The sequence below is a fragment of the Pelophylax lessonae genome, assembly GCF_965119305.1.
Source record: "Pelophylax lessonae genome assembly, chromosome: 3".
NCBI lineage: Eukaryota > Metazoa > Chordata > Amphibia > Anura > Ranidae > Pelophylax > Pelophylax lessonae.
Genome location: NC_138770.1, coordinates 5148127 through 5164315, shown reverse-complemented (window position 1 = coordinate 5164315; position 16189 = coordinate 5148127).

Here is a 16189-nt window from a genome sequence, read left to right as displayed (position 1 = left end):
TAATATACAGAGAGGATACAGAGACAGTATATAGAGAGAGGTGTCCTGCAGAGCTGACACTCTAATATACAGAGACAGTATATAGAGAGATGTGTCCTGCAGAGCTGACCCTCTAATATACAGAGACAGTATATAGAGAGATGTGTCCTGCAGAGCTGACCCTCTAATATACAGATACAGTATATAGAGAGATGTGTCCTGCAGAGCTGACCCTCTAATATACAGAGAGGATACAGAGACAGTATATAGAGAGATGTGTCCTGCAGAGCTGACCCTCTAATATACAGAGACCGTATATAGAGAGATGTGTCCTGCAGAACTGACCCTCTAATATACAGAGACTGTACATAGAGAGATGTGTCCTGCAGAGCTGACCCTCTAATATACAGAGAGGATACAGAGACAGTATATAGATAGATGTGTCCTGCAGAGCTGACCCTCTAATATACAGAGAGGATACAGAGACAGTATATAGAGAGATATGTCCTGCAGAGCTGACCCTCTAATTTACAGAGATAGTATATAGAGAGAGATGTGTCCTGCAGAGCTGACACTCTAATATACAGAGACAGTATATAGAGAGAGATGTGTCCTGCAGAGCTGACCCTCGTATATACAGAGACAGTATATAGAGAGATGTGTCCTGCAGAGCTGACCCTCTAATATACAGAGAGGATACAGAGACAGTATATATAGAGAGATGTGACCTGCAGAGCTGACCCTCTAATATACAGAGAGGATACAGAGACAGTATATATAGAGAGAGGTGTCCTGCAGAGCTGACACTCTAATATACAGAGACAGTATATAGAGAGATGTGTCCTGCAGAGCTGACCCTCTAATATACAGAGACAGTATATAGAGAGATGTGTCCTGCAGAGCTGACCCTCTAATATACAGAGACAGTATATAGAGAGATGTGTTCTGTAGAGCTGACCCTCTAATATACAGAGAGGATACAGAGACAGTATATAGAGAGATGTGTCCTGCAGAGCTGACCCTCTAATATACAGAGACAGTATATAGAGAGATGTGTCCTGCAGAGCTGACACTCGAATATACAGAGACTGTATATAGAGAGATGTGTCCTGCAGAGCTGACCCTCTAATATGCAGAGACAGTATATAGAGAGAGATGTGTCCTGCAGAGCTGACCCTTTAATATACAGAGACAGTATATAGAGAGAGATGTGTCCTGCAGAGCTGACACTCTAATATACAGAGACAGTATATAGAGAGAGGTGTCCTGCAGAGCTGACCCTCTAATATACAGATACAGTATATAGAGAGATGTGTCCTGCAGAGCTGACCCTCTAATATACAGAGAGGATACAGAGACAGTATATAGAGAGATGTGTCCTGCAGAGCTGACCCTCTAATATACAGAGACAGTATATAGAGAGATGTGTCCTGCAGAGCTGACCCTCTAATATACAGAGACAGTATATAGAGAGATGTGTTCTGCAGAGCTGACCCTCTAATATACAGAGACAGTATATAGAGAGATGTGTCCTGCAGAGCTGACCCTCTAATATACAGAGAGGATACAGAGACAGTAAATAGAGAGATGTGTCCTGCAGAGCTGACCCTCTAATATACAGAGAAAGCATATAGAGAGAGATGTGTCCTGCAGAGCTGACCCTCTAATATACAGAGACAATATAGAGAGAGATGTGTCCTGCAGAGCTGACACTCTAATATTCGGAGACAGTATATAGAGAGAGATGTGTCCTGCAGAGCTGACCCTCTAATATACAGAGACAGTATATAGAGAGATGTGTCCTGCAGAGCTGACACTCGAATATACAGAGACTGTATATAGAGAGATGTGTCCTGCAGAGCTGACCCTCTAATATGCAGAGACAGTATATAGAGAGAGATGTGTCCTGCAGAGCTGACCCTTTAATATACAGAGACAGTATATAGAGAGAGATGTGTCCTGCAGAGCTGACACTCTAATATACAGAGACAGTATATAGAGAGAGGTGTCCTGCAGAGCTGACCCTCTAATATACAGATACAGTATATAGAGAGATGTGTCCTGCAGAGCTGACCCTCTAATATACAGAGAGGATACAGAGACAGTATAGAGAGAGATGTGTCCTGCAGAGCTGACCCTCTAATATACAGAGACTGTATATAGAGAGATGTGTCCTGCAGAGCTGACCCTCTAATATGCAGAGACGGTATATAGAGAGAGATGTGTCCTGCAGAGCTGACCCTCTAATATACAGAGAGGATACAGAGACTGTATATAGAGAGATGTGTCCTGCAGAGCTGACACTCTAATATACAGAGACAGTATATAGAGAGATGTGTCCTGCAGAGCTGACATTCTAATATACAGAGACAGTATATAGAGAGATGTGTCCTGCAGAGCTGACCCTTTAATATACAGAGACAGTATATAGAGAGATGTGTCCTGCAGAGCTGACCCTCTAATATACAGAGACTGTATATAGAGAGAGATGTGTCCTGCAGAACTGACCCTCTAATATACAGAGACAGTATATAGAGAGATGTGTCCTGCAGAGCTGACCCTCTAATATACAGAGAGGATACAGAGACAGTATATAGAGAGAGGTGTCCTGCAGAGCTGACACTCTAATATACAGAGACAGTATATAGAGAGATGTGTCCTGCAGAGCTGACCCTCTAATATACAGAGACAGTATATAGAGAGATGTGTCCTGCAGAGCTGACCCTCTAATATACAGAGACAGTATATAGAGAGATGTGTCCTGCAGAGCTGACCCTCTAATATACAGAGACAGTATATAGAGAGATGTGTCCTGCAGAGCTGACCCTCTAATATACAGAGACAGTATATAGAGAGATGTGTCCTGCAGAGCTGACCCTCTAATATACAGAGGCAGTATATAGAGAGATGTGTCCTGCAGAGCTGACCCTCTAATATACAGAGAGGATACAGAGACAGTATATAGAGAGATGTGTCCTGCAGAGCTGACCCTCTAATATACAGAGAAAGCATATAGAGAGAGATGTGTCCTGCAGAGCTGACCCTCTAATATATAGAGACAGTATAGAGAGAGATGTGTCCTGCAGAGCTGACCCTCTAATATACAGAGATAGTATACAGAGAGATGTGTCCTGCAGAGCTGACCCTCTAATATACAGAGACAGTATATAGAAAGAGATGTGTCCTGCAGAGCTGACCTTCTAATATACAGAGACAGTATATAGAGAGATGTGTCCTGCAGAGCTGACCCTCTAATATACAGAGACAATATAGAGAGAGATGTGTCCTGCAGAGCTGACACTCTAATATTCGGAGACAGTATATAGAGAGAGATGTGTCCTGCAGAGCTGACCCTCTAATATACAGAGACAGTATATAGAGAGATGTGTCCTGCAGAGCTGACACTCGAATATACAGAGACTGTATATAGAGAGATGTGTCCTGCAGAGCTGACCCTCTAATATGCAGAGACAGTATATAGAGAGAGATGTGTCCTGCAGAGCTGACCCTTTAATATACAGAGACAGTATATAGAGAGAGATGTGTCCTGCAGAGCTGACACTCTAATATACAGAGACAGTATATAGAGAGAGGTGTCCTGCAGAGCTGACCCTCTAATATACAGATACAGTATATAGAGAGATGTGTCCTGCAGAGCTGACCCTCTAATATACAGAGAGGATACAGAGACAGTATATAGAGAGATGTGTCCTGCAGAGCTGACCCTCTAATATACAGAGAGGATACAGAGACAGTAAATAGAGAGATGTGTCCTGCAGAGCTGACCCTCTAATATACAGAGAAAGCATATAGAGAGAGATGTGTCCTGCAGAGCTGACCCTCTAATATATAGAGACAGTATAGAGAGAGATGTGTCCTGCAGAGCTGACCCTCTAATATACAGAGACAGTATATAGAGAGATGTGTCCTGCAGAGCTGACACTCTAATATACAGAGAGGATACAGAGACAGTATATAGAGGGAGATGTGTCCTGCAGAGCTGACCCTCTAATATACAGCGAGGATACAGAGACTGTATATAGAGAGATGTGTCCTGCAGAGCTGACACTCTAATATACAGAGATAGTATACAGAGAGATGTGTCCTGCAGAGCTGACACTCTAATATACAGAGACAGTATATAGAGAGATGTGTCCTGCAGAGCTGACCCTCTAATTTACAGAGATAGTATATAGAGAGAGATGTGTCCTGCAGAGCTGACACTCTAATATACAGAGACAGTATATAGAGAGATGTGTCCTGCAGAGCTGACCCTCTAATATACAGAGACAGTATATAGAGAGAGATGTGTCCTGCAGAGCTGACACTCTAATATACAGAGACAGTATATAGAGATATGTGTCCTGCAGAGCTGACCCTCTAATATACAGAGACAGTATATAGAGAGAGATGTGTCCTGCAGAGCTGACCCTCGTATATACAGAGACAGTATATAGAGAGATGTGTCCTGCAGAGCTGACCCTCTAATATACAGAGAGGATACAGAGACAGTATATATAGAGAGATGTGACCTGCAGAGCTGACCCTCTAATATACAGAGAGGATACAGAGACAGTATATATAGAGAGAGGTGTCCTGCAGAGCTGACACTCTAATATACAGAGACAGTATATAGAGAGATGTGTCCTGCAGAACTGACCCTCTAATATACAGAGACAGTATATAGAGAGATGTGTCCTGCAGAGCTGACCCTCTAATATACAGAGACAGTATATAGAGAGAGGTGTCCTGCAGAGCTGACCCTCTAATATACAGAGACAGTATATAGAGAGATGTGTCCTGCAGAACTGACCCTCTAATATACAGAGACAGTATATAGAGAGATGTGTAATGCAGAGCTGACACTCTAATATACAGAGAGGATACAGAGACAGTATATAGAGATGTGTCCTGCAGAGCTGACCCTCTAATATACAGAGACAGTATATAGAGAGATGTGTCCTGCAGAACTGACCCTCTAATATACAGAGACAGTATATAGAGAGATGTGTCCTGTAGAGCTGACCCTCTAATATACAGAGACAGTATAGAGACAGTATATAGAGAGAGATGTGTCCTGCAGAGCTGACACTCTAATATACAGAGAGAGTATATAGAGAGATGTGTCCTGCAGAGCTGACCCTCTAATATACAGAGACAGTATATAGAGAGATGTGTCCTGCAGAGCTGACCCTCTAATATACAGAGAGGATACAGAGACTGTATATAGAGAGATGTGTCCTGCAGAGCTGACCCTCTAATATACAGAGACAATATAGAGAGAGATGTGTCCTGCAGAGCTGACCCTCTAATATACAGAGACAGTATATAGAGAGAGATGTATCCTGCAGAGCTGACACTCTAATATACAGAGACAGTATATATAGAGAGATGTGTCCTGCAGAGCTGACCCTCTAATATACAGAGACAGAGTATATAGAGAGAGGTGTCCTGCAGAGCTGACCCTCTAATATACAGAGACAGTATATAGAGAGATGTGTCCTGCAGAGCTGACCCTCTAATATACAGAGACAGTATATAGAGAGATGTGTCCTGCAGAGCTGACACTCTAATATACAGAGAGGATACAGAGACTGTATATAGAGAGATGTGTCCTGCAGAGCTGACACTCTAATATACAGAGAGGATACAGAGACAGTATATAGAGGGAGATGTGTCCTGCAGAGCTGACCCTCTAATATACAGCGAGGATACAGAGACTGTATATAGAGAGATGTGTCCTGCAGAGCTGACACTCTAATATACAGAGAGGATACAGAGACAGTATATAGAGAGATGTGTCCTGCAGAGCTGACACTCTAATATACAGAGACAGTATATAGAGAGATGTGTCCTGCAGAGCTGACCCTCTAATATACAGAGACAGTATATAGAGAGATGTGTCCTGTAGAGCTGACCCTCTAATATACAGAGACAGTATAGAGACAGTATATAGAGAGAGATGTGTCCTGCAGAGCTGACCCTCTAATATACAGAGACAGTATATAGAGAGATGTGTCCTGCAGAGTTGACCCTCTAATATACAGAGACAGTATATAGAGAGATGTGTCCTGTAAAGCTGACCCTCTAATATACAGAGACAGTACAGAGACAGTATATAGAGAGAGATGTGTCCTGCAGAGCTGACACTCTAATATACAGAGACAGTATATAGAGAGATGTGTCCTGCAGAGCTGACCCTCTAATATACAGAGAGGATACTAAGACAGTATATAGAGAGATGTGTCCTGCAGAGCTGACACTCTAATATACAGAGACAGTATATATAGAGAGATGTGTCCTGCAGAGCTGACACTCTAATATACAGAGACAGTATATAGAGAGATGTGTCCTGCAGAGCTGACCCTCTAATATACAGAGACAGTATATAGAGAGACATTTGTCCTGCAGAGCTGACCCTCTAATATACAGAGAGGATACAGAGACAGTATATATATAGGGAGATGTGTCCTGCAGAACTGACACTCTAATATACAGAGACAATATAGAGAGAGATGTGTCCTGCAGAGCTGACCCTCTAATATACAGAGACAGTATATAGAGAGATGTGTCCTGCAGAGCTGACAATCTAATATACAGAGACTGTATATAGAGAGATGTGTCCTGCAGAGCTGACCCTCTAATATGCAGAGACGGTATATAGAGAGAGATGTGTCCTGCAGAGCTGACCCTCTAATATACAGAGAGGATACAGAGACAGTATATAGAGAGATGTGTCCTGCAGAGCTGACCCTCTAATATACAGAGACAGTATATAGAGGGAGATGTCCTGCAGAGCTGACCCTCTAATATACAGAGACAGTATATAGAGGGAGATGTGTCCTGCAGAGCTGACCCTCTAATATACAGAGACAGTATATAGAGAGATGTGTCCTGCAGAGCTGACCCTCTAATATACAGAGACAGTATATAGAGAGAGATGTCCTGCAGAGCTGACCCTCTAATATACAGAGACAGTATATAGAGGGAGATGTGTCCTGCAGAGCTGACCCTCTAATATACAGAGACAGTATACATAGAGAGATGTGTCCTGCAGAGCTGACACTCTAATATACAGAAAGGATACAGAGACAGTATATAGAGAGATGTGTCCTGCAGAGCTGACCCTCTAATATACAGAGACAGTATATAGAGAGATGTGTCCTGCAGAGCTGACACTCTAACATACAGAGAATAAACAGAGACAGTATATAGAGAGATGTGTCCTGCAGAGCTGACCCTCTAATTTACAGAGATAGTATATAGAGAGATGTGTCCTGCAGAGCTGACCCTCTAATATACAGAGACAGTATATAGAGAGAGATGTGTCCTGCAGAGCTGACCCTCGTATATACAGAGACAGTATATAGAGAGATGTGTCCTGCAGAGCTGACCCTCGAATATACAGAGAGGATACAGAGACAGTATGTATAGAGAGATGTGACCTGCAGAGCTGACCCTCTAATATACAGAGAGGAGATAGTATATATAGAGAGAGGTGTCCTGCAGAGCTGACACTCTAATATACAGAGACAGTATATAGAGAGATGTGTCCTGCAGAGCTGACCCTCTAATATACAGAGACAGTATATAGAGAGATGTGTCCTGCAGAGCTGACCCTCTAATATACAGAGACAGTATATAGAGAGATGTGTTCTGCAGAGCTGACCCTCTAATATACAGAGAGGATACAGAGACAGTATATAGAGAGATGTGTCCTGCAGAGCTGACCCTCTAATATACAGAGAAAGCATATAGAGAGAGATGTGTCCTGCAGAGCTGACCCTCTAATATATAGAGACAGTATAGAGAGAGATGTGTCCTGCAGAGCTGACCCTCTAATATACAGAGATAGTATACAGAGAGATGTGTCCTGCAGAGCTGACACTCTAATATACAGAGACAATATAGAGAGAGATGTGTCCTGCAGAGCTGACCCTCTAATATACAGAGACAGTATATAGAGAGAGATGTGTCCTGCAGAGCTGACCTTCTAATATACAGAGACAGTATATAGAGAGATGTGTCCTGCAGAGCTGACCCTCTAATATACAGAGACAATATAGAGAGAGATGTGTCCTGCAGAGCTGACCCTCTAATATACAGAGACAGTATATAGAGAGATGTGTCCTGCAGAGCTGACCCTCTAATATGCAGAGACGGTATATATAGAGAGATGTGTCCTGCAGAGCTGACCCTCTAATATACAGAGAGGATACAGAGACTGTATATAGAGAGATGTGTCCTGCAGAGCTGACCCTCTAATATACAGAGACAGTATATAGAGAGAGATGTGTCCTGCAGAGCTGACCCTCTAATATAAAGATACAGTATATAGAGAGATGTTTCCTGCAGAGCTGACCCTCTAATATACAGAGAGGATACAGAGACAGTATATAGAGAGATGTGTCCTGCAGAGCTGACCCTCTAATATACAGAGACCGTATATATAGAGAGATGTGTCCTGCAGAACTGACCCTCTAATATACAGAGACTGTACATAGAGAGATGTGTCCTGCAGAGCTGACCCTCTAATATACAGAGAGGATACAGAGACAGTATATAGAGAGATGTGTCCTGCAGAGCTGACCCTCTAATTTACAGAGATAGTATATAGAGAGATGTGTCCTGCAGAGCTGACCCTCTAATATACAGAGACAGTATATAGAGAGAGATGTGTCCTGCAGAGCTGACACTCTAATATACAGAGACAGTATATAGAGAGATGTGTCCTGCAGAGCTGACCCTCTAATATACAGAGACAGTATATAGAGAGATGTGTCCTGCAGAGCTGACACTCTAATATACAGAGACAATATAGAGAGAGATGTGTCCTGCAGAGCTGACCCTCTAATATACAGAGACAGTATATAGAGAGAGATGTGTCCTGCAGAGCTGACCTTCTAATATACAGAGACAGTATATAGAGAGATGTGTCCTGCAGAGCTGACCCTCTAATATACAGAGACAATATAGAGAGAGATGTGTCCTGCAGAGCTGACACTCTAATATTCGGAGACAGTATATAGAGAGAGATGTGTCCTGCAGAGCTGACCCTCTAATATACAGAGACAGTATATAGAGAGAGGTGTCCTGCAGAGCTGACCCTCTAAAATGCAGAGACAGTATATAGAGAGAGATGTGTCCTGCAGAGCTGACCCTTTAATATACAGAGACAGTATATAGAGAGAGATGTGTCCTGCAGAGCTGACCCTCTAATATACAGAGACTGTATATAGAGAGAGATGTGTCCTGCAGAACTGACCCTCTAATATCTCTCTCTATATGCTTTCTCTGTATCCTCTCTGTATATTAGAGGGTCAGCTCTGCAGGACACATCTCTCTATATACTGTCTCTGTATATTAGAGGGTCAGCTCTGCAGGACACATCTCTCTATATACTGTCTCTGTATCCTCTCTGTATATTAGAGGGTCAGCTCTGCAGGACACATACAGAGAAAGCATATAGAGAGAGATGTGTCCTGCAGAGCTGACCCTCTAATATACAGAGAGGATACAGAGACAGTATATAGAGAGATGTGTCCTGCAGAGCTGACCCTCTAATATACAGAGACAGTATATAGAGAGATGTGTCCTGTAGAGCTGACCCTCTAATATACAGAGACAGTACAGAGACAGTATATAGAGAGAGATGTGTCCTGCAGAGCTGACCCTCTAATATACAGATACAGTATATAGAGAGATGTGTCCTGCAGAGCTGACCCTCTAATATACAGAGAGGATACAGAGACAGTATATACAGAGATGTGTCCTGCAGAGCTGACCCTCTAATATACAGAGAGGATACAGAGACAGTATATAGAGAGATGTGTCCTGCAGAGCTGACCCTCTAATATACAGAGACAGTATATAGAGAGATGTGTCCTGCAGAGCTGACCCTCTAATATACAGAGAGGATACTAAGACAGTATATAGAGAGATGTGTCCTGCAGAGCTGACCCTCTAATATACAGAGACAGTATATAGAGAGAGATGTGTCCTGCAGAGCTGACCCTCTAATATACAGAGACAGTATATATAGAGAGAGATGTGTCCTGCAGAGCTGATCCTCTAATATATAGAGACAGTATATAGAGAGATGTGTCCTGCAGAGCTCACCCTCTAATATACAGAGAGGATACAGAGACTGTATATAGAGAGATGTGTCCTGCAGAGCTGACACTCTAATATACAGAGACAGTATATAGAGAGAGATGTATCCTGCAGAGCTGACACTCTAATATACAGAGACAGTATATATAGAGAGATGTGTCCTGCAGAGCTGACCCTCTAATATACAGAGACAGTATATAGAGAGACATTTGTCCTGCAGAGCTGACCCTCTAATATACAGAGAGGATACAGAGACAGTATATAGAGGGAGATGTGTCCTGCAGAGCTGACACTCTAATATACAGAGACAGTATATAGAGAGAGATGTGTCCTGCAGAGCTGACCCTCTAATATACAGAGACAGTATATAGAGAGATGTGTCCTGCAGAGCTGACCCTCTAATATACAGAGAGGATACAGAGACTGTATATAGAGAGATGTGTCCTGCAGAGCTGACCCTCTAATATACAGAGACAATATAGAGAGAGATGTGTCCTGCAGAGCTGACCCTCTAATATACAGAGACAGTATATAGAGAGATGTGTCCTGCAGAGCTGACCCTCTAATATACAGAGACAGTATATAGAGAGATGTGTCCTGCAGAGCTGACACTCTAATATACAGAGAGGATACAGAGACAGTATATAGAGGGAGATGTGTCCTGCAGAGCTGACCCTCTAATATACAGCGAGGATACAGAGACTGTATATAGAGAGATGTGTCCTGCAGAGCTGACACTCTAATATACAGAGACAGTATATAGAGAGATGTGTCCTGCAGAGCTGACCCTCTAATATACAGAGACAGTATATAGAGAGATGTGTCCTGTAGAGCTGACCCTCTAATATACAGAGACAGTACAGAGACAGTATATAGAGAGAGATGTGTCCTGCAGAGCTGACCCTCTAATATACAGATACAGTATATAGAGAGATGTGTCCTGCAGAGCTGACCCTCTAATATACAGAGAGGATACAGAGACAGTATATACAGAGATGTGTCCTGCAGAGCTGACCCTCTAATATACAGAGAGGATACAGAGACAGTATATAGAGAGATGTGTCCTGCAGAGCTGACCCTCTAATATACAGAGACAGTATATAGAGAGATGTGTCCTGCAGAGCTGACCCTCTAATATACAGAGAGGATACTAAGACAGTATATAGAGAGATGTGTCCTGCAGAGCTGACCCTCTAATATACAGAGACAGTATATAGAGAGAGATGTGTCCTGCAGAGCTGACCCTCTAATATACAGAGACAGTATATATAGAGAGAGATGTGTCCTGCAGAGCTGATCCTCTAATATATAGAGACAGTATATAGAGAGATGTGTCCTGCAGAGCTCACCCTCTAATATACAGAGAGGATACAGAGACTGTATATAGAGAGATGTGTCCTGCAGAGCTGACACTCTAATATACAGAGACAGTATATAGAGAGAGATGTATCCTGCAGAGCTGACACTCTAATATACAGAGACAGTATATATAGAGAGATGTGTCCTGCAGAGCTGACCCTCTAATATACAGAGACAGTATATAGAGAGACATTTGTCCTGCAGAGCTGACCCTCTAATATACAGAGAGGATACAGAGACAGTATATAGAGGGAGATGTGTCCTGCAGAGCTGACACTCTAATATACAGAGACAGTATATAGAGAGAGATGTGTCCTGCAGAGCTGACCCTCTAATATACAGAGACAGTATATAGAGAGATGTGTCCTGCAGAGCTGACCCTCTAATATACAGAGAGGATACAGAGACTGTATATAGAGAGATGTGTCCTGCAGAGCTGACCCTCTAATATACAGAGACAATATAGAGAGAGATGTGTCCTGAAGAGCTGACCCTCTAATATACAGAGACAGTATATAGAGAGATGTGTCCTGCAGAGCTGACCCTCTAATATACAGAGACAGTATATAGAGAGATGTGTCCTGCAGAGCTGACACTCTAATATACAGAGAGGATACAGAGACAGTATATAGAGGGAGATGTGTCCTGCAGAGCTGACCCTCTAATATACAGCGAGGATACAGAGACTGTATATAGAGAGATGTGTCCTGCAGAGCTGACACTCTAATATACAGAGACAGTATATAGAGAGATGTGTCCTGCAGAGCTGACCCTCTAATATACAGAGACAGTATATAGAGAGATGTGTCCTGTAGAGCTGACCCTCTAATATACAGAGACAGTACAGAGACAGTATATAGAGAGATGTGTCCTGCAGAGCTGACACTCTAATATACAGAGAGAGTATATAGAGAGATGTGTCCTGCAGAGCTGACCCTCTAATATACAGAGACAGTATATAGAGAGATGTGTCCTGCAGAGTTGACCCTCTAATATACAGAGACAGTATATAGAGAGATGTGTCCTGTAGAGCTGACCCTCTAATATACAGAGACAGTACAGAGACAGTATATAGAGAGAGATGTGTCCTGCAGAGCTGACACTCTAATATACAGAGACAGTATATAGAGAGATGTGTCCTGCAGAGCTGACCCTCTAATATACAGAGAGGATACTAAGACAGTATATAGAGAGATGTGTCCTGCAGAGCTGACCCTCTAATATACAGAGAGGATACAGAGACTGTATATAGAGAGATGTGTCCTGCAGAGCTGACACTCTAATATACAGAGACAGTATATAGAGAGAGATGTGTCCTGCAGAGCTGACACTCTAATATACAGAGACAGTATATATAGAGAGATGTGTCCTGCAGAGCTGACCCTCTAATATACAGAGACAGTATATAGAGAGACATTTGTCCTCAGAGCTGACCCTCTAATATACAGAGAGGATACAGAGACAGTATATAGAGGGAGATGTGTCCTGCAGAACTGACACTCTAATATACAGAGACAATATAGAGAGAGGTGTCCTGCAGAGCTGACCCTCTAATATACAGAGACAATATAGAGAGAGATGTGTCCTGCAGAGCTGACAATCTAATATACAGAGACTGTATATAGAGAGATGTGTCCTGCAGAGCTGACCCTCTAATATGCAGAGACGGTATATAGAGAGAGATGTGTCCTGCAGAGCTGACCCTCTAATATGCAGAGACGGTATATAGAGAGAGATGTGTCCTGCAGAGCTGACCCTCTAATATACAGAGAGGATACAGAGACTGTATATAGAGAGATGTGTCCTGCAGAGCTGACCCTCTAATATACAGAGACAGTATATAGAGAGAGATGTGTCCTGCAGAGCTGACCCTTTAATATACAGAGACAGTATATAGAGAGATGTGTCCTGCAGAGCTGACCCTCTAATATACAGAGACTGTATATAGAGAGAGATGTGTCCTGCAGAACTGACCCTCTAATATACAGAGACAGTATATAGAGAGATGTGTCCTGCAGAGCTGACCCTCTAATATACAGAGAGGATACAGAGACAGTATATAGAGAGAGGTGTCCTGCAGAGCTGACACTCTAATATACAGAGACAGTATATAGAGAGATGTGTCCTGCAGAGCTGACCCTCTAATATACAGAGACAGTATATAGAGAGAGATGTGTCCTGCAGAGCTGACCCTCTAATATACAGATACAGTATATAGAGAGATGTGTCCTGCAGAGCTGACCCTCTAATATACAGAGAGGATACAGAGACAGTATATAGAGAGATGTGTCCTGCAGAGCTGACCCTCTAATATACAGAGACCGTATATAGAGAGATGTGTCCTGCAGAACTTACCCTCTAATATACAGAGACTGTACATAGAGAGATGTGTCCTGCAGAGCTGACCCTCTAATATACAGAGAGGATACAGAGACAGTATATAGATAGATGTGTCCTGTAGAGCTGACCCTCTAATATACAGAGAGGATACAGAGACAGTATATAGAGAGATGTGTCCTGCAGAGCTGACCCTCTAATTTACAGATAGTATATAGAGAGATGTGTCCTGCAGAGCTGACCCTCTAATATACAGAGACAGTATATAGAGAGAGATGTGTCCTGCAGAGCTGACACTCTAATATACAGAGACAGTATATAGAGAGATGTGTCCTGCAGAGCTGACCCTCTAATATACAGAGACAGTATATAGAGAGAGATGTGTCCTGCAGAGCTGACCCTCGTATATACAGAGACAGTATATAGAGAGATGTGTCCTGCAGAGCTGACCCTCTAATATACAGAGAGGATACAGAGACAGTATATATAGAGAGATGTGACCTGCAGAGCTGACCCTCTAATATACAGAGAGGATACAGAGACAGTATATAGAGAGATGTGTCCTGCAGAGCTGACCCTTTAATATACAGAGACCGTATATAGAGAGAGATGTGTCCTGCAGAGCTGACACTCTAATATACAGAGACAGTATATAGAGAGAGGTGTCCTGCAGAGCTGACCCTCTAATATACAGATACAGTATATAGAGAGATGTGTCCTGCAGAGCTGACCCTCTAATATACAGAGACAGTATATAGAGAGATGTGTCCTGCAGAACTGACCCTCTAATATACAGAGACAGTATATAGAGAGATGTGTCCTGCAGAGCTGACCCTCTAATATACAGAGAGAATACAGAGACAGTATATAGAGAGATGTGTCCTGCAGAGCTGACCCTCTAATATACAGAGACAGTATATAGAGAGAGATGTGTCCTGCAGAGCTGATCCTCGAATATACAGAGAGGATACAGAGACAGTATGTATAGAGAGATGTGACCTGCAGAGCTGACCCTCTAATATACAGAGAGGAGACAGTATATATAGAGAGAGGTGTCCTGCAGAGCTGACACTCTAATATACAGAGACAGTATATAGAGAGATGTGTCCTGCAGAGCTGACCCTCTAATATACAGAGACAGTATATAGAGAGATGTGTCCTGCAGAGCTGACCCTCTAATATACAGAGACAGTATATAGAGAGATGTGTCCTGCAGAGCTGACCCTCTAATATACAGAGACAGTATATAGAGAGATGTGTCCTGCAGAGCTGACCCTCTAATATACAGAGACAGTATATAGAGAGATGTGTTCTGCAGAGCTGACCCTCTAATATACAGAGACAATATAGAGAGAGATGTGTCCTGCAGAGCTGACACTCTAATATATGGAGACAGTATATAGAGAGAGATGTGTCCTGCAGAGCTGACCCTCTAATATACAGAGACAGTATATAGAGAGATGTGTCCTGCAGAGCTGACAATCTAATATACAGAGACTGTATATAGAGAGATGTGTCCTGCAGAGCTGACCCTCTAATATGCAGAGACGGTATATAGAGAGAGATGTGTCCTGCAGAGCTGACCCTCTAATATACAGAGAGGATACAGAGACTGTATATAGAGAGATGTGTCCTGCAGAGCTGACCCTCTAATATACAGAGACAGTATATAGAGAGAGATGTGTCCTGCAGAGCTGACCCTCTAATATAAAGATACAGTATATAGAGAGATGTGTCCTGCAGAGCTGACCCTCTAATATACAGAGAGGATACAGAGACCGTATATATAGAGAGATGTGTCCTGCAGAGCTGACCCTCTAATATACAGAGACCGTATATATAGAGAGATGTGTCCTGCAGAACTGACCCTCTAATATACAGAGACTGTACATAGAGAGATGTGTCCTGCAGAGCTGACCCTCTAATATACAGAGAGGATATAGAGACAGTATATAGAGAGATGTGACCTCTAGAGCTGACCCTCTAATATACAGAGAGGATACAGAGACAGTATATATAGAGAGAGGTGTCCTGCAGAGCTGACACTCTAATATACAGAGACAGTATATAGAGATACAGAGACAGTATATAGAGAGATGTGTCCTGCAGAGCTGACCCTCTAATATACAGAGACAGTATATAGAGAGATGTGTTCTGCAGAGCTGACCCTCTAATATACAGAGAGGATACAGAGACAGTATATATAGAGAGAGGTGTCCTGCAGAGCTGACACTCTAATATACAGAGACAGTATATAGAGAGATGTGTCCTGCAGAGCTTACCCTCTAATATACAGAGACAGTATATAGAGAGATGTGTTCTGCAGAGCTGACCCTCTAATATACAGAGAGGATACAGAGACAGTATATAGAGAGATGTGTCCTGCAGAGCTGACCCTCTA